This window comes from Natator depressus, chromosome 5 (assembly GCF_965152275.1).
Source record: "Natator depressus isolate rNatDep1 chromosome 5, rNatDep2.hap1, whole genome shotgun sequence".
Taxonomy (NCBI): domain Eukaryota; kingdom Metazoa; phylum Chordata; order Testudines; family Cheloniidae; genus Natator; species Natator depressus.
Genome location: NC_134238.1, coordinates 8369754 through 8390001, shown reverse-complemented (window position 1 = coordinate 8390001; position 20248 = coordinate 8369754). Strand labels below are relative to the sequence as shown.

General features: G+C 42.9%; 1 long non-coding RNA gene across 1 annotated transcript in view; it reads right to left on the bottom strand.

The window, feature by feature from the left end:
• LOC141988047 (uncharacterized) overlaps nt 1-16913 on the bottom strand; it is a 213512-nt gene extending 196599 nt beyond the window's left edge. Inside the window, exon 1 of the long non-coding RNA XR_012639635.1 lies at nt 16854-16913. This is a non-coding gene — a long non-coding RNA (uncharacterized LOC141988047). The remainder of the gene's footprint in view (nt 1-16853) is intronic.
• Nucleotides 16914-20248: the final 3335 nt, after the last annotated feature.

The following is a 20248-nucleotide window of genomic DNA, read 5'->3' as shown; positions in this document are numbered from 1 at the left end:
AGCTACTGTCTACAGCATATACTCATGAAAGCAAAACAAAATCATGAAATCATACTAGAAGCCTTGTAAAGTACAATAACCACCAAAGAAGTTGTCCAGAATTCTGGAGTAGGACTCAAAGGAGAAAAAACACATCAATGTGTGTTTTTTAATTATTTATAATTTTCATTCTACTGTTGAATGCTATATGAATTTTGTTAGAAAATACAAGTCTATCTTCTTTATTGGAAAGGTCCATGTGTGTGGGATTTAGTGTTAATTTAAGAGACTACATCCTCCCTTAATGAGTAAAACTCAACTAGTGCTGGTCAAAAATAGTAAAAATAGCTATTCCCTCCAAATTTTGAAATGTCATCAGTTACAGCATTGTTGTTTTAAGCACAACCTTTACTATGAGGCTTCTAAGGTGACTTCATAATACAGACATATAGATAGGCATTAAATATCCACTGAGAATAGGAGAACCCAATAAAATAGCTGAGAATCTTTCAGTCAAATAGTAGTAATAGATTTATTAAATCTTAAATTCTATCAAGACAATTCCTAAAGGCAACCTGTCCTGCCACCAGTGAAAGGTGAGAAAGCAACAGCTGCCCTGAGTAGTCACTGGTCTTCTTCCTTCTCAGTGCTCAAGTCTAGAGCATTCGAACATGTCCTGGGCTTATCCCAGTTTCAACACCAGCCCCTATCTGGCCAGAGTTATTCAAGACCTACCCAAGGCCTCTAGCTTATCCAAGGTGTGACCAAGGCCACAGCATTATGCAGACTACCGCATAAAGCACGCACTAAGCCTCCCATGAGAACTGGGACTCCTGCAGAACCAGCCCCCTTTTGCACCAGAGATGAGCTGATGCCTTGTTCACAGGGAAGGGGATCATTACCTCCACAACCATCACCTCTCTTTAATTCTATCCCCAACTAGGGGAATCTCACTTTTCTACCATGACCAACCATCTAAAACTGGGATCCAGTGAAAGGAGCTTCAAATAAGCCAATCCAGAAACCTGCAGTTATCCACCAATGGATTGTACCTGTCCAACAGGGAACCCACACGATAGCATCAAAGTCCAGATGCACCCACATCACAGAAACCCATGCAACCACTTCAAAGCAGGTATGTATCCATGCAGACTGGTGGCTATAGTCACGACATCCTTCCCTCACACAACACACACGCACAAAGGCAGAACAATAGGAAATTGTTATCTTAGCTGACCAGTAACTTGAACATAAAGGGAGGGAGGGTAGAATTTTCACAGAGGCCACCTTCTTCCATTTATGAGTGTTTCCTTGACACTTACTGGCCAATTCCCGAACTTGTTACAAACCCTGGGATTAACCCATAGGAGACCTCTAACAATGGAGAGCTCTGATTAGCTGTGGGCACAGGGGGTTGCGGCCTTGCCTCTTGACTGCCACTCTACAATATTGTGGGTATGGCAATACCCCTTTGTGCACACCGATGTAGGTAAAATTTAGCTGGGTCCATTGAAAATGTGTCCCATTGTACTTAGTTCTTTCCCATGTAGAATGCTAGTCAGCTTCTGCCTGGCATCAGAAAGCATCTCTCAGTGTCAAGAAGAGCTTTTTATTCAAATGAACACCAAACGATAGCCTGGCGTTCCAAAAAGGATGCTCTCTTAAAGTGACAGTGACATTTCAGGCCTTAATCTACTCCCCTGACCTACCCCACCCCACCCCTGCTAGTATTCTTTAAAGTAACTAAGGTTGCCAACTCTGACTGAAACTATTCCAGGAGATTTCCCCCCCCCCCCACACACACACACACACCCAACATGATGAAATGTAATTTTCTTAAAATATCCTATTAAAATCTCCTGGATTACTTTCAGTAGTTATCGGGAGATCGATGCCGATTCCGGGAGACTCCAGGCCAATCCTGGAAGTTTGGCAACCCTAAGTAACAGTGTCAGACAGCAAATGTTGTAACAACATGCTTTTATAAAACCTAACATCACAGAGATAGTTCCACAAATGTGGTAGGAAAGACATTCAGATCATCAGCTGTTGTAAATCAGCTTAGGTACACCAGGATTCAGCTGAAGATCTGGTGTCAGGTGGCACTCTCATGGAAATATTCTACAGTGTTCTACAGTAATGGTCCAAAATACTACTGCAAGCAGAGTTGGGCAAATAATTGATGTCTCAGTCCAGATGACAAAAAATCTTGACAAGAGTGTCAGTTTCACTCAGCTGCTGCCGGGCTCTCAGAGTTTGAAGCACCAGGGCAGCCCTGTCCTGTGGATTGCCCCCGAGTTACAGACTCTGTGAGTCCATTCCAGGACCTCCAGGCTTTTGGCTTCTCAGCAGTGACCCTGAAGCCCTGGGGTGATGGTTTTGCCCCAGAGCTCTGGACCCTGGAAGCACCAGGATCTGTGGCTCTGGGGAAGTCTCCTGGTGGATCTGATCTTGATCCGCAAAGTCTTGAAACACAAGGATCTTCAGCAGCCCACCAGGAATCCAGGCAGATTGCCATGGAAACACTGCCTTGGATTCACCAAATGTTCACCAAACCCACAAGTCTTGGTCTAAACATTTCAGGCTCAACATACCTGCATTTTTGGATGCAACTTTATTTCATCAGAAAATTTCCAACCAGTTCTCATTGCAAGTTGCAAAGTTATTGGCTATTACCATGGAATACTGTGGTATGTGATTTTAATATGGGTGTTACCTAGATTTCCCCCCTGACACACACACACACACACACACAGACACCATGTATATTCACCAAAGCTAATCAATAGTTGCTTCACTGACTGTGATATGGAGTCTGAATACAGTCCTTCACAGAACTATCAGTCCTCTGGTTCACAACAGACTTTCTGCACCACAGAAAGGAGTTTGGATTCTGCTTTGCTAACGGAGGGCGCATTTCGCCACTGCTTCCTACCTCATACAAAGAGTATGCGAACTGGGTGTAAAATGCTGCCAGATCAGAATTGGAGCTGCCGTGTATTGAACACAGTGTTAAAATTACAAGTCATCAGTTTAAGTAAGAAAATATGTGGGGATGGGAGGAGGCTCCCGGTCCTGCTTTGCAGACTAGGGGGTTCCGTGGGGAAGTGTGTGATCAAAAAGTGAGTCTGTTAACATCCAGCCTGGAATTAGCTGGAGTGAGTTATGTCTCACTGCCTTATGTGCAGCCTGTTTTGTCTCTCTCTGGTTGTGGGGTAAAGAACTTAATTTGTTTGGAGAGAGCTGGACACATTTATGAGTGTGATTGTATGATGGGGTTTCTTGTGATGGTGGAGGACAGGGCTCAGCAGCCCTGGGAGTCACTTCTGGTTTGTCTTATGATCCTAATAACTCATAAACCAGGGTTTCAGATGGTGACCTCTGGGGACCGGGAAGGGATTCCCTCCCACCCAAAGTATTCCATGGCTTCCCCCCCACCCTCCTTCCTCTGAGGTATCAGGGATGGCCATGACTGGAAATAGGACATTGGATGAGGAGGACCAGGGCTCTGAGGTGGCACTGAGCATTCTCTGTCTCAGGTGCATGGCTGGCTAGTTCTTGCTCACATGGTCTGGGTCTAACTAATATCCATATGGGGATCACAAAGGAATTTCAGAGTGGCAGTGACCTTGTTTTGTTTTCTTGCCTTCCTCTACAGGGTGTGGATCAATTGTCAGGTTTATCTGTGTATATCTCACTTAATTATTCCCCTGCCATTGAGGGGCCTCAGGCACTGGTGCACCTTGGTCCCTCCTATTCTCTGCGGGTGATACATAGCCTAGTCTCCTGTGGACTGTAATCCTTTGGTCTAATTGTGGTTGTTGGCTTTAGTGTGCCACTGCTGGGTGTTGTAGGTGGCCTGTGATATACAGAAGATCAGACCAGATGATCTGGTGGGCACTTCTGGCCTTAAACTATATGACTCTCCAGTTTTGGTTACTGTGTGTTATCAATTTACATTATAAACATAAAAGCAGCTTTATGCTACAGTACTCTTGTTATTTTCTGTTTTTATATAACTCTTCTGTGCATATGCTGCAAACACATAGCTTCTAAACCTCAGTTTGCACAGGTGAAAACATCAGTACAAGGACCATGACAAGGAAGAATACAACCCACTGTGTTTAGAACTGAACCTAAACAGCGCTGGGGTTCCCCCTCACCCCTACTAAAAAAAAGAAAATCATCCTCACTAGGGACTTGATCCAAAGCCTACCGAAGTGAATTGAAAGACATGGGGCTCTGGATCAGGCTCTATATTTCTTAGTAAAAATTGCACAAAGTGGATTTTGTTTTCAGTACTTGGCTGTTGCTGCCAATATTATGGAATAATACACAAAGAGACAATGCTGACATGTTAAAAACTTGTACGGTTCAGCTCAACACACTGACAATTTCCGACACTCCCGTTCCCGGAGTTATTGTTTTATGACTTAAAACCCTCGTTCTTGACTACACACCTACAATGTGACTGCAGAAGTCAACCACCACAGGTTTATGAACTGGGACCTGATTGTAAATCAATATTAAAAACCATGGCAGTTTGCCATGTTAATTTAGATTTCAGAGTGCCAGGCGGGAGTTGCTGCTATTCAAAGCAGTTTCCCCATTGATTTTGTAAAAAAAACACAGAAGATGTCTGTTATCTCTCATGAGCCATATTGGCACTAACTGCTGAAGCAGGAGCTGGTGTTGGTGAGATACACATTTTAGGAACACTCTGGCAGAGTTCCTATAGGACAGCTGTACCTATAAGAGGAGAACACTGATTGGGATGGGGGAAAAGGTTATTTATTGATTTTGCTCATCACATGGACTGCTAGCCTATTAACATTTACAGTTGTACCCCTGGCTATGGAAGTTCTCAGGGAAAGGGACTGGAAGTTAGGATTTCTGGGGTAATATTCTGGCCCTGTGGAAGTTAATAGGAAAAACTCCCATTGCCTTCACTGGAGTCATAATTTCACCCCTGGATTCTATTGTCAACTGAGTCACTAATCCTCTGTGTGACCTTGTGCAAGTCAATGAACTAAAGATGAGGCCAAAGCTAAACCCCAGATCTGAATGGCCCTTGAACTTGAGGAAAGTTTGATTCCAGATCCAACTGTGTGTTTTATATCATTTGGACATTTGACCTGTCAGTGCCTCAGTTTAACTTTCTTCAGATTGGATGAAATAATCCCTGCCTTCCACTCATTGGTATTTCTGTGGATGTGGTGATGCAGATCTAGGGAGAGGAGAGAAGAGGTGATCTGCAATGAAGGAATCCCTGAGGACCACATCTGCTACCAGGGCATCCTTGCAAACTTTTTCTTTCACTTTCCTATTTGCAACTCGCTTCGTCTGCAAAGCCCACTAACTCTAACCCCTCCCAGTAAAAATGTTGCTATTGAACTGCTGTTGGAATTTGCCTTAATGAAATATATTGTTTAATAAATTTGTCTCTCGGCCTCCCAATGCATTTTGTGCTGCTCATATATTTAGCTTATAAACCCTTCAGGGCAGAGACAGTGGGCCAGGTCCTCAGGTGTGATAGAGCCTTTATTCTCCCAAAGCTGGAGTCATCTGAAGGCTGGTGTGGCCACTGGCACAAGTTAGAGTAGCCTGAAGGCTGCACTGTCTTGTCTTGGCAATAAGGAATTCCTAGAAACTCTTCCACTTGCCTAGGATTGCCTCAGTAACATGCACCAAAAATGCCCCCTCCCAAAATTGACATAACCCAGGAACATACCATTCACTGGTGGGGGGGAAGGGCCAGGACCCGGTAGCATATAGCCAATGGCACTCACTTTCCACAGCGTAGGGCTTTCCCTAAGCATAAGAGACCCCCAAGTTTGTCCTTTATGACAACTGTCCACTCCCCTTGCACCACCAGAGTAGCTCAAAGCAGATAGAGATTAGGCCAAAGTCTGGACTCCAGTTTTCTTCTTTGTCTTGCACTAAGTCAAATTTATTTGTGATCACTTACCATAAAACAAGAATAATGATCTCTTTATACAGTTCCCATGCAAACAAATACTTGACGTCAATTTGGGGCTCAGGATACTCCCACTAAATACAAAAACAACAAGGAGTCCACCGGACCCCTTGTTGTTTTTGTGGATGCAGACTAACACGGCTACCCCCTGATACTTGCCACTAAATACAGATGTGACCCACACACCTTCTGAGTGTGGTGTTCTGTCCCATCTAGTGACACCAAGTCACTTAGAGAGAGTTAAATGAGTCTGCTCTACAGCCTTAGCTAACAGCCAGTTGGCTTTTAGCTCATGCACTAAGCTCCAGAGGTCCCTGGTTCCATCCTGCCGACAGCTGGGGTTGTCGACGTTACACAGGCACACGGTATATTTCTAATCAACAGACCATAGTGACCAAATAGAACCAGGTACTGTTTCCATTGACTTTTGCCAATGAGTACAATGGAATCAACCCATAATTTATTTTTCCACAAGCAGCTCACCCCAAAGCCTACTTTATTTCACAATCAACTAATATCAACGCTCCAAACTGCATTGATGGTAGACAGAGCTCCACATGTCCAATATGTCATAAGAAATGTCATTGACTACAAGTCAAACAGCACATAGTACATTCTGGTTTAACTTCACTGAGTCACAAGAGTTGAAGAAAAAATAGTGTCTGTGTTTTTTTCTTTTCCATTTCTTTTATTTCTTGCAGTTTGTCAACTGTGTTTCTCTCTTGCAAATCACGGCTATTTTCGCAACACAAAAGAGGTTTAAAAAAGGAAGGTTTCAGAGTAACAGCCGTGTTAGTCTGTATTCGCAAAAAGAAAAGGAGGACTTGTGGCACCTTAGAGACTAACCAACTTATTTGAGCATGAGCTTTCGTGAGCTACAGCTCACTTCATCGGATGCATACTGTGGAAATTGCAGAAGACATTATATACACAGACACCATGAAACAATACCTCCTCCCACCCCACTCTCCTGCTGGTAATAGCTTATCTAAAGTGATCATCAAGTTGGGCCATTTCCAGCACAAATCCAGGTTTTCTCACCCTCCGCCCCCCCACAGACAAACTCACTCTCTTGCTGGTAATAGCCCATCAAAAGTGACCACTGTCTTCACAATGTGTATGATAATCAAGGTGGGCCATTTCCTGCAGAAATCCAGGTTCTCTCACCCCCTCACCCCCCTCCAAAAACCACACACACAAACTCACTCTCCTGCTGGTAATAGCCTATCCAAAGTGACCACTCTCCTTACAACCTGCATGAAAATCAAAGTGGGCCATTTCCAGCACAAATCCAGGTTTTCTCACTCCCCCACCCCCATACACACACAAACTCACTCTCCTGCTGGTAATAGCTATATAATGTCTTCTGCAATTTCCACAGTATGCATCCGATGAAGTGAGCTGTAGCTCACGAAAGCTGATGCTCAAATAAATTGGTTAGTCTCTAAGGTGCCACAAGTCCTCCTTTTCTTTTTAAAAAAGGAAGAGGCTGGAGTTTTGAACTAATGCAAATAACCTAATGTCACTCAATAATAAAACAAGATTAACCTAAGAAGCTGCATTTATCTGTTTAGAGTGACTGAGAATTAGTCTAGCCCCAGAAGAAATACATGCACGACAGGTATAATATTGCATACTGAAGGCTAGTGAAACTCTACAGAGTTGGAAGTTTGGACAATGAAGGTTTAATTGCTTTCATTGCTGTAAAATGTGACTCAGACCAGACAGAAAGGCATTTTAAACAAATAAACAACAAAAAAAATCTTTCAGGGCCACTGCAATTTCTTCCCAGGCATGGAGACTGCTTAGTGCATTATTATCTTGAAGAATCTACAAAGAGCTTTTCATCTTTGTCACTCTCCAAGGATGAGATAAATGAACAGACTTCTATAGAAGAAAGACTTGGGCAGCAGTGACTTGAGTAACAAACTAGACCTGGTTGAATTATTTGTTGTCAACAATATTTGCTGCCAATTTGCACAATTCCATTCTCTCTGTCCCATGCTCATCCTCTTTATATCTAAGGGTTGTATACTGTCTGTGAACCCTTTGTGAACCGATCCTGATTTGGACAATTGTAATTCCTCTTGTAAGTATTCACCAAATAGTTACTGTGGACAAGTTTCTGTCGAAAGCTTGTTGATCAGCTGTTCCCTTGGTCTCTTCTCTATTATTTGTGGTGTGGGTCTCAGTCACATGGGCCCAGATCCACAAAGAGACTTACACCCAAGCTTTAGGTGCCTTGGCAGTATTGTGATTCACAAAACCCCCACTCAGCTGCTGCCTAATCCTATGGGCACCCAAACTCACTCGGTGCCTAACTTTTCACTCTAAAAGTTTCCTATGCACCTACATCTCTGCCTCTGGGCATGTGCCTCTCTCCTGGCTAAAAACCAGCATGATCTTAAAACCAGGTGAAATGTGAAGGAGCAGAGAGACTGCAGCCAGGCACAGCAGGGGTTAAAGAACAATGGGTTCAGCTAGCCCCACCCCATTATACCTGCAGCCAATGCCAGGGTTGGAGCGGGGAGAAAAGAAGGGAGCCTGGCTCAGTCAGGAGCTCTCTGTATGCCTGCCTGAAGGCATAGGCCAGCAACCTGCTTGCCAATACAGCCACTGGAGGCAAGTAAGTCTTCCCCAGCCAAGGAGAACCTACAGAGAAGCTCCAACTGCAGGGCAACTGGACTAGCGGGGCCATACCCCAGACTAAAAGGACTTGCATAGGGAGCAGGCCAGGAAAACAGACCCTAAATCCCCCCTCATGGCTGGGAGAAAGATCCATCTCCCCACTTTAGGAGTTGAGCAACAGAGGACCCTGAGCCAGGACCTGAGGAAGAAGGAGGAGTCAGGGCCCCCCACAGCCCCTGCCTAGCCAATGATCTAGCCACTAGGCTGCCCAGCCACTGAGGGCCCTATCACATGAAAATAGGTAGGGTAACAGCTATGTCTCCTGAGGTGCTCAGAGCACACCTAACTCCACACAACACAGCTGGTGGGAATGGTCTCCTTTATAACTGGTAGCCCAGTGATTAGGAAACACACCTGGGATGGGGGAGACCCCAGATCATTTTTTCCCTTTCCTGATGATAATGGATTTGAATAGGGGTTTCCTAAGCACTGGGCCATTGGTCTGATGAGGAGCTCTTTCTAACCATCCTCTTGAAGCTGTTGCAAGAAACATCTTAGGTGCTTGAATCCAGGGGAAATCTCCTGACTGTGAATTCCAAACAGAGCTAGATGATGGGCAGAGTTTAGGACACACCCCTCTCATCAGCATCTGCAACTGGCCAGCTTAGCTGGCTCCCTGCCTATCATATTGGTGCTTGTGGATTCCCTTTTCGGGTGCCTTTCTCTCTCCAGACACTACATAGCGAGCCTAATGCAGGATTTGTAGATTCCACTGTGTGGGCAGGCACCTAAAAGTTAGGCCTTGCAACACCTACATCACCTACACCTCTGCTTCAACTCCTCCTCTTGTCTGATTGAAGCAGGGGGGGTTATCATGTGACTGGCTTCAGGTGCTCTAATTGGCTTCAGGTGCTTTAATTAATTTATAGCAAACTTTATTCCCTCTACAGGGAAGAAGGCTCCCTTCTAACACTCTCCTGCTCGCGGGATCTCCTAGTTAACCTCCTCCTGACCCTGGCTAAAACAGCCATCTATAAAACCAGAGAGAGGAAGCCCCCTCGCTCTGGGCCACCAGGTAACTCGGAAGGGTGGAAGAACACAAGAGTCGAGGAAGCCCCCCACCCTGGGCCCAGGCAAGCTTGAACACTTCCCTCCCCTGAAGCTAATGAGAAAACAATTGTGATTGATTGCTGTGTTACACATTGCATATGCTGTTGTTTTTGCTTTGTAAGTGTGTTATGCAAATAAAACCACCTTTTTTTGCTTAAAAAAAACCACTCTCCTGCTGCCCTCTGGCCATGCTGTATCACACTAGTCACACCTTTTCCTTCCCACTTGGCTTCTATCATTCAGGGCTAACCAGCTAATTCCCCTCAGCTGTGGCCTATCCCGTTAACTGGCCTCTCCTCAGCCTCATAATCCCCTTCAAGGCTGGTGTGGGGTGAACATTCCATCACCACATGCTAATTAACTGCCAATTCCACTAAGGTGGGCATGGATGATGATCAGTACAGCATGAACTAGTGTTCAGCATATCTCAGGATCAGGTACCTACAGGTGTGTGTGCCATCATGGATCTCTGCTGGGTGGAATGTCGAATCACCCTGTGTCTCAGATTCATGGATTTGAGGGCCAGAAAAGACCATTGTGATCATCTAGCCTGATCTCCTGTATAACACAGAACATAGAACTACCCCCAAAATAGTATCTTTTGAACTAGAGCATATTGTGATGGAAAAAATCCAATCTTGATTTAAAAATTGCCTGTGATCTAAAATCTACTTGGTAAATTGTCCCAATGGGTAATTACGCTCACTGTTAAAAATTTGCACCTAGTCTCCAGTCTGAATTTATATAGTTTCAACTGCCAGACATTGGACCTTGTATACATTTGTATGCTAAGTTGAAGAGGCCATTATCCAATATTTTTCCCCATATAGGTACTGTTAGATTATAATTGTTACCCCATACTCCTACTCAAGATTTCCCTCTCTATGCATCCAAGGATCACATTAGCCCTTTTGGCCACGGCATTGGGAACTCATATTCAGATGACTATCCACAATAAACCCCAAATCATTTTCAGTCACTGCTTCCCAGGATAGAATCTGCCATCTTGTAAGTATTGCCTAGATTCTTTGTTCCCAGATATATACAGTTACTTTCAGCCATATTAAAACATATTGTTTGCTTGTGCCCAGTTTACCAAGAGATCCAGAATGCTCCGTATCAGTGACCTCTCCGCTTCACTATTTACCACTCCCCAATCTTTGTGACACTGGCAAACTTTGTTAGTGACGGGTTTATGTTATCTACCAGATCACTGATAAAAATGATAAATAGCATTGGGCCACAGGCCGATGCCTTCAGGACCCCACTAGAAACACACTCACTTGGTGATGATTACCCTGTTTACAGTTTCATTTCAAGAAATATCAGTTATCCAATTTTTAATCTATTTAGTGTGTGCCGTGTTAATTTTGTATTGTTCTAGTTTCTGAATCAAAATGACATGAGGTTCCAAGTCAAATGTCTGACAGAAATCTGGGTATATTACATCAACACAATCTTCTTCTATCAAACTTGTAATCACCATCATAACCTACTCCGGCTAATCTCCATTTCTTTTGGTTAAGGAGTCTGATTCAAAGCCGTTCAAAGTCAATGGAAAACTCCCATTGCAATTAGTGGAATTAGGCTCAGGCTCTAACAACAAAAGGACCCCAGTTCTATGCTTGGGTTGCTGTAACCCAGTGGTAACCATACAGTGCCAGGTGTCCACACAATTATCACAACCTGCAGTTCACTGGAGTTTTTTAATAAACTCAGTTGATTGTGTTTTTCTAACTTGCCTCTGGACTTTTAATTGTTGTTTCTCCAAACAAAAACACATTGTAATTTGACATTTTGTGAAGCACTCACACCCAGAGGATGTTTAGACTGCACTCTGCTTTTTAAAGGATCGTTCATTCAACTCACTTTGAACTTTAAAGCTTTTTACTGAGATAACAGGATCTACAGTATGAGATCAAGCTTAGAAATCACAGCTTGAAATGCCCATCTAGGGGAAGTCATGCAGAAAATGAAACATATCTGGCAGAACAAGACTGTGGTCAGAGTGACAAGACAAAGTCAGGGAAAAGGGCAATGAAGAAAACCCCAGACAAGGAATGACTCCCTGGTGTGACTGCAAGTGAAGAGGGCAGGGGGCAGAGAGAATGAAGAGTTAAAACCCACCTAACAAGGCTGAGATTGGAGTATCTGAACAATTCCCCTGAGTCCCAGGTCACTTTGTGAAAATTCTTCTCTGCTTCTATCTCGTCGCTTTTCTTTCAGCCTTTATCTGGATGGATTGTCCCTGGGTGCAATGGTGTCTTTTTCATATTGCTTTTCACCTTCTCTAAAACAATGAATGGTATGGAGAACATAAATGATGTGGAGAAAGTGAATAAGGAAATGTTATTTACCACATCAGACAGCGCAAGGACCAGGGGTCACCTGATGAAATTAATAGGCAGCTGGTTTAAAAGAAACATAAGGAACTACTTCTTCACACAGCACACGGTAAAGCCGTGGAACTCGTTGCCAGGGGCTGTTGTGAAGGCCAAAAGTATAACTGGGTTCAAAAAGCAAATTAAATAATTCCATGGAGGACAGGTCCATCAATGGCTATTAGCCAAGATGGTCAGGGACATAACCCCATGCTCTGGGTGTCCCTAAACCTCTGGCTGACATAAGCTGGGACTGGATGAGAGGGGATGGATCATTCAATAATTACCCTGTTCTATTCGTGCCCTCTGAAGCATCTGGCACTGGCCACTGTTGGAAGACAGGATACTGGGCTACATGGACCATTGATCTGACCCAGTATGGCCATTCTTATGTTATATAAAACAAAACAAATACATTTAGTGCCAGTGAATGGTGCTAAACTGGCAGCTGTATAGCCACAGAATGGTTATAACATGGGCAGTGGGAGCACCGGATTCCCTTGCACTGCCCACCCCCGGCCTCAGAGCCATCAACATGTGAGGATTGTCTGTGCAACAGGGTGAATTCCTGGCTGGCTGTTACTTTGTTACCTTCTCGCCTGATTCCTGATGTCTGCTTTCCTGACCTGCCCATTTCCCTCCCTTGCTTCTGGTTCCTGCTTTTCAGACCTGTTCCTGATCCCTGACTCTCACCTTTGGTTCAACTCCTGACTCCAGCTCTGATCCTCGGGTTCCCGTCTCTCTGCTCTGACCACTAGGTCTGACTGCCAAAGCCCAGGTTGTCACACAATGAGTCTCCCCACTAAAGATATGGGAAGACCCCCTGCAGCTCAGTCTGCAGCATGGTCCCTCTCTGTGACAGCCAATGGGTATGTCTGGCAATTGGTATTTTTTGGGATGGTATATTATGCGAAGCCCATTCCATTAGGAATTCAGCTCAGACCAGCAACTCATTTCACAACCATCACTGATCAACTGACATTGCAACTTTCAGCCAATATCAGCGTATGGGCCCAATTCAAAATGCTGAGCAGGGCATGGGTAATTTTCTATTTTAGTACCATTTCTTGAGTCAACCCATTCTCTGTACCCTCCTCCTGTTGGCAATTTGGCATCAAGCTTTTCCTATAATAACAACATGTGGGGTTTGTTCCCCTGTTCCTATGCATTGTACTGCAACTCTCCTCTGGGTATTAATAAGAATTGCGATTTCTATTACAGTAACATTCAAAATGTACTATGTGTTAATATAGATCTGAGACAAGATATAGTCTCTGCACTGAAAATCTCAACACTAACTTATTCTGCATGATCAAGGGAGGGGAAAAACTGTCTTTATTTCTCAAATGTAATAATTTCCAGTGGTTTAAAAAGTAAGTGGGTATGTGACTGTATACGATTTACTGCACAGTTCGAACTTCCCTTTCACAATTTAGCCGTATCTGCCCATGACATGCATTCCTAGTTGCATTATAACATTGTTGCAGTAAGAAATAGAAATTGCTTTTAAAGGTTATAATCCTGTAATTCTTACTCACCAGCATAGTCCCACAGAAGTCATACCTGTTTAAAAACTGTACAGAGCAGTAAAGGTTGCAGTTTCAAGTACTATATCAGTTTATGGCTGGAGTTGCACACACATTTTAGAATAAAACAGAAAGACAGCCTAGTTCTGAAGCAAACCCAGTACTGACGGTAAATTCACTGAAAAGCTTGAAAATCTTCTGGTGAATCTGAACCAGTTTCCAAGAAAGCCTGGGTCAATGTAACAGATATTTGGTACAAAAACACTGATAACCATTTCAATAACAGTATCAATAAAGTTTCAACTAAATAAGTGAAAAATAAAGTTATGAGAGCAAAAAGTGGAGAGCGCACACACACAAACACACACACATCAAGAAAATGTTAGGGCTTGATTTTCAAACACTGCTCTCCATTTCCCCTGTCTTCGTGCCTCTGTTTATCAAACTTCAAAAATAACTTTTTTTCCCTTTACTGCTTTGTCTAATTTCAGCCTTTCCACAACATATGCTTCTGTCCTCTACTTGCATTGCCACTTATAAATAATAAGACAAAGAGAGACAGATTCTTTAAAAAAAAAATCTAGGACATCTTGTTTATTTTGGTTTAATTTTTCATTTTAAAAAAATCATTAAAAATGACATTGTCCTCTAATTTTTCCTCTGTGCAGCATCTGCCATTGTCAAGCTGTTGTCTTTGTTACAGTGTTTTTTTTTGGTGTGAGAGAGGGACTGTGAAGCAGTGTTTTTAGAGAAAATATGACAGCTTGCTTTTATTCTGAGACAGCTCTTATTAGAAACAACCCCACTTTTTAACCCTCAGCTGGCGAAATCGATGTAACACTATCTGCTTTACACCTGCTAAGAATCTGATCCGTGATGTGAAAATTCTATTATTATCTGCCACAGTGTTGTTTAAGTTCTATGCTCCCATTAATTAGGCTCATATAAGAAAGGTATTCAGCACATCAACAACTCAAACCTGATCTACTCCTTTTATTTAGGCTCCCTAGTATCATGCCAGCAAACTCCATTGTTTTTCTCCCCCCAAACTCTCAGTGCAAACAAATTCATTTTGTGTCTTTATTACTTGTATAAAAGATTATGGTGATCAATAAAAGAAAGAAGGAACCAGTATAAAATCTCAGTGGGTGAGAATCAGAGAGACTCTCCCTTTCCATACGACTTCTGACAGGAAGACATCCTTTTTATTTAAATGTGTTGGTCAAGATTTTTCAAACATGAGTAGTGGCTTTTTTTTTTTTCTCCATGCCTCGAGTTTTTGGAACCTAACTGAAGACACCTGAAAGGGACCGGATTCTCAGAAGGTGACTGCTCAGCTCTTTCTGAAAATCTGGTGTCACAAATTAAGCACCCAAAAGCTGTGGAACCTCAAATCATGCATAAAATTCAAAAACCTTGAATGTAGCGCACAGACAACAGAATTAGAGCTTCAGTCTTTCTTGTTTCCACCCCCAGCCACATAGTTTAGTCTTGTGGCTGTTCAGCATCATGAATTACTGGAACCATTTACCAGGGTTGTGGTGGATTCTCCATCACTGGCGATTTTTGAGTCAAAATTGGATGAAATTAAAAGGAATGCTCTCGTTCAAACAGGAATTATTTTGGGGAAGTCCAATGGCCTGTCTCACACAGGAGGTCAGACTAGATGACCACTATGATCACTTCTGGCTTTAGAAATCATGCATCTATTAAATGCTTTTTAGTGAACTGTGGCCTGTACGTTCCACACCTTTCAAGATTGAGCCCTCGTTCAGTCACATTAGGTCTATGAAGATGGCGTGCCCATTGGTTTTCCTATAAAAAGTACCCTCGGGCTATGCAACTCTGTCAGCTTGGTGCCATACTGGTTTCTTCTTCTCTGTCCTAACTGATTTTAACTTCAGTACAGAAAGTAGCTAGACTAGCATCTTGAGTGCACAGGGTAGGGCCCAATAGGCGTCTCAGTCCTCCTTTAAGCATAACCCCATCCCAAATTCCTGTGTGTCTCAGAACTCCCCCCCATCTTGTTCAGTGGTTCAGTGTAGATGACTGGTAGCAGCTCCTTAAAGACAAAAGGGTGGAACTCATTCCCCTGGCCTTTGTAGGTAGTACAATTGACCTAGGCAACTTATCAGGTAGCTCTCTGCACAGGGATAGATTTCATCCTGGGAAAGTACTTGAAGGATCAAGGCCTATGTGCAACCTTAGCTATTGCATTGGAAACTGGCAGCACTATAATAATATACTGAACATTTACATAGATGCACCGTCTACAGCTAGACAGACTTACCTATGTCATATATAATGAGTTTGCTGAAGAAGAAAACTATGCATCACCTGATCTTTGATGTCCTGGGCCTCAATAAAAAGCTAATAATATCCAGTATGTATATCATACATCAAGTCATATTTTAGGGACATGTATATTAATCATGTGCTACGATAGAGTGAGTCCCAAGAATATCATCCCTTTTATACTCTGCAATGTGTAGCTCAGTTTACATCTGATGTTTAATTAGGATCTTGCATTTGCAATAGTTTTTTTTAACTGCACTTAGGCAAGATACAGTGTAATGAAATGTAAGTGACCCAAACTAAATGGAAGCACTGAAGTAGATAATGTGGCGGTATATCAAGTAAAATGCACTGATTCTGCAGTCAGTGCATGCCCTAATGGCAGAAAAAGGGTTTGAAAACCACTTTAACCATAAGTAGGGTGTTTATGTATTATTCACAGTAGCAAATAATTGCAAAATGTCAACATTTCATTTTCCTCTTAAGAATTTCTTTTGATTAGTGACCTAATTAGCCATTAAGAAAAAAAAGGGTTTATTTTTTAAGTGTAAATATGAAAAGCAGGAGTGTTTCCTAGTGGTAAGTAATTTATGATCTTAAAATGTCACCGTCAACACCACTAGTCTGTTACTGAACAGCACAAAAAAAAAAAAAAAAAACCCGACTGTTTTCACACTGCAGTGTGGAGGGGTTTTGTTTTGTTTTGTATTATTATTACCATTACAATATTTCAACAGTTGCCTGGGGGTATTGTTTCCCCTTTTTCCTCTTTCACAGAAATCCTCCAACAAGCTTTGTGTAGGCTGTGGAAAGAAGCAATTGTAATCTACAAATATTAAGGTTACATGTTGAAACACAAAAGTGCTTTCACTTAAAGCTAAACTTTACTTAGACTCAAGCACTTATACACACGTCTGCAACAGGTTAGTAAAACACCCCCCAACCCTTGATAATTACCAAAGCTGCGTGTGGCTCTTGAGTGTCACAACGGCAGCCTGTCTGCTAGTGGGGAACACAAAATTCATCCAGAGGGAGAGTCCAGGCCTGAAGAGTCCCACTACCTCAAACTTTGCCCCCTTATTTACACATTAGTTATAGAATGGCATGTCTCTTAAAGCAAACTTGTTAAGTAAGCAGTTTCAATGGTCAAGCGAGACGTTCCTTCTGATTATCGATTAACCCGGTGTGGGTTTTTCCAGAGTTTGCAGCCTTGAGGCCCCAATAGACATTCCTGGGGCACATCCTGCTCTTCTAAGATGCATGTATCAGCAACTTCAACACAATTCTTATCAGGAAGGATGCAGGGTCAAGCTGCCCTCCTTGTGGCACCCAAATCATCCCCCCCTCCCCCCCACCCCCCACCCCCCCCCACCCGCCCGCCTTGGTTAAGCTAAGCCTGCTGACTTGGCTAATTTACAGCCTGCTGACGGCTGCTTTTAGCAATAAGCCATAGTGGTTTCAGACACTTTCCTGGTTTGCCAAAATCTCCCCATACAGTCTCTGCTCTATCATCCGAACCTCCACGTTATCCAAATCCCGGCCTTGTCCCGCAGCATGAGATACATGGCATCTGAGGCCCGGGGCTCATGTAGGGGGACTAGAAAGGGATTGGGACAACAGGAAAGTTCAGATAATAGGGGTTTGGAGAAATAGGAGTTTACAGTATTTCGAATATTTAATTTATTTGCATTGCAGGAACAAATATTAATTGGAGAAGGACTTGAACCTGTGCCTCTCACAGCCAAGGTGATTTCCCTAATCACTGGGGTATAGACTCAACCTCTTTTCCTGAGCCAGTAATGATTTCATCATAGATATAAAGTGAAACACCTTCAACAGGGCAGACTGAGAGGGATCCAGTGCAGCGTGTCCAATCGGGAGGGCATGGGAGAGCTGGAGTCAAGCCTCTACTCCAAATCAGTTAAAGCAGGAATTTGAATCTGGGTCTTCTACATCCCACTGGGGTATTGGGTATTCCCAGGACGCACTGGCTGTTTGTGTGAGGACTGATCCTGTAGGTACACTCTGAGAACACCTTCAGGATCAGGCCTCACAGGTGAGATAAGCGGGGGAATGCCTAGTTTGAGAATGCTGCTGGAGTTTCAGCAAGGGTTCCAAGCAACTCATTAGTTGTGGGCAGCACCACACCACTTCAGTGGGTTTTTTGCATGCCTACCACCGGAAACGTAGGTGCCTACGGGGTGAGATGGGAGCTGAGTGGTGGTTTTGAGAAGGTCAGTGGCACCAAAATGGTGCCTGCAGAGGGAGTTAGGTGCCCAAATACCTTTGTGTATCTAGCCCCAAGTGACTTATCTAAGATCACACAAGGCATCTGTGACAGATCCGGAAGCTGAACCCAGATCTCCTGTCCAGTGTCTCAACCACAAGATCAGGGATGGAATTAGCTTCCTCTTTTGGATTATGGATGGACAGGTTTGCTTGTGACATTTCTGATATGCTTGACCACAGGTCAGAAATAGTTAAAATAGCCTTTCTTGCACTGTTATGCATATGGTCTGTTCTATGCTGAGTGCTGACCGTGTGCTTGGCACTGCACAGAAGAGACAGGATGAAAGGATCCCTGCACCGAAGAGCTTGTAATTAAAGACCATTTATTTGGTTATTATTGTGATAGCATGACTGGAACGTATTCACTCTATGTGCTATCCAAACACAGAACAAAATGACTGGCCCTGCTCCAAAGAGCTTCCACTTTAATGTTCTCAGTCCCAGCCAAAATTTTTCATGGGGGGACAAGTAAAAATGGAGTATAATAATTTAAAACAAAGAAATGAACTTCCAGTTTAATTCAAATTTTAGTTGTAGGTCCAGGTCTGTTCTTAATGTATCAAACAGTTTGTTTGGCCCTGCCTTGCAGTATAAAGGTACTATATGCCCCAAATACAATATTAAGAGGGAAGACAGCAGACACAAAAGGCATGTGAGCTAAAAGCATCACAAGAAAAAACAGGGGGAAAGGATTTGGTGAAAATCAACCTCAACTCCTCCTGGGTTCAGGGGTCATGAGGATGATATATTTGCAATGTACCTGGACTAATCTTCTCAAGTTTCTTCAGTATCTTCCATGTTATATAGTTGTTTTAATGAGTTAAGGTCAAAATATGTTAAGGAGATGTGCCTTGGGTCATTTATGTTAACTACGTTAATGTGTTCCCTTTATTGTAATTACCTTAATTAGTGTGCATGCTATTATTAAATGCCCAATTCACATATTAGAATTTCTTAAAGCTTTCTTGACTCTTAGTTAATGTGAAAGGAAAACAATCCTATGAATGCATTGGGAAGGAGGGAGGGAAACAGATGTTTTGAAAGAGGATAATGAAAACAAGGGGTTGAGGGGGAGGAATGATAGCTGCAAGAGTAAGGACACATGAGGAAACTACCTCAGGTGGAATTTTCAGAAGAACCTACAACCCAGATCCTAATAGGTATTAAGGCACTTAACTCCATGGATATCAATAAAAGTGAGGCACCTAAATACTACTGAGGATCTGGGCCTAAGTGATTTAGGGCACACGTCTCAGCTCTTAAACTACTTACTCTTTTGAAAATTGCACCCCATCTGTACATTGCTGTGATCTTTTAAAGTGTTGCTGAAAAGCAAGATGAAAAGAAAAAAGAAGGGTGGGGGGGCTTTATTTTCCAGAAGCTTTTCATTGGTTTAGTTTACCTTTGATAAACTGTAACTTGCATGCATTTACCTGTATGCCTCTCCCATTTCCACTTTTTATTGTGTAACATTTGTTTAGCAAAATACTTTGGTCTTAAGCACTTGAAATGCCAAGTGGAAGTTAACTAGCATTCAGGAAGTGTGGTCATACATAAGGTGCGTTCTTATGAGGGAATGTGTTGAAGCTCTGATAGGGGAAAGGGTGTGCGGAAAGTTAGCTTGTTGTGTTTGGATGGAGTGGTCATGGGAGGTTGCCCTAGGGTAGGGCAGATGGGTTAAGATTGTGTGAGCTGTGGTTTAAGTAGAGCTGGTCGGAACATTTCCTTTGAAACATATTTTCTTTGAAACATGATGTTCTGTTGAAACTAAAATGGTTCACAGAGACACGTCAATTACGATGAAGTTTCACTAGGAAAGATTCCTGAGGGGCAGGCTATCTGGTCACTTCTTCACAGAGAGAGAGAGAGCGCCAGCTCAGAAACTTGAACTTTTCAATCTGAAAACACATTTTGACACAATTCTGTTTCACAAAAACACTAGAAAGGTGTTTTCCCCCCCATTCCAATGCAGAATGAAAACAAATTCAAAACCTCAAAAGACATTATGAAGTCTAATTTTTGTCCTTTATCTGGTCCTCAGCACCTGGTAGCAGGGGGAGGGG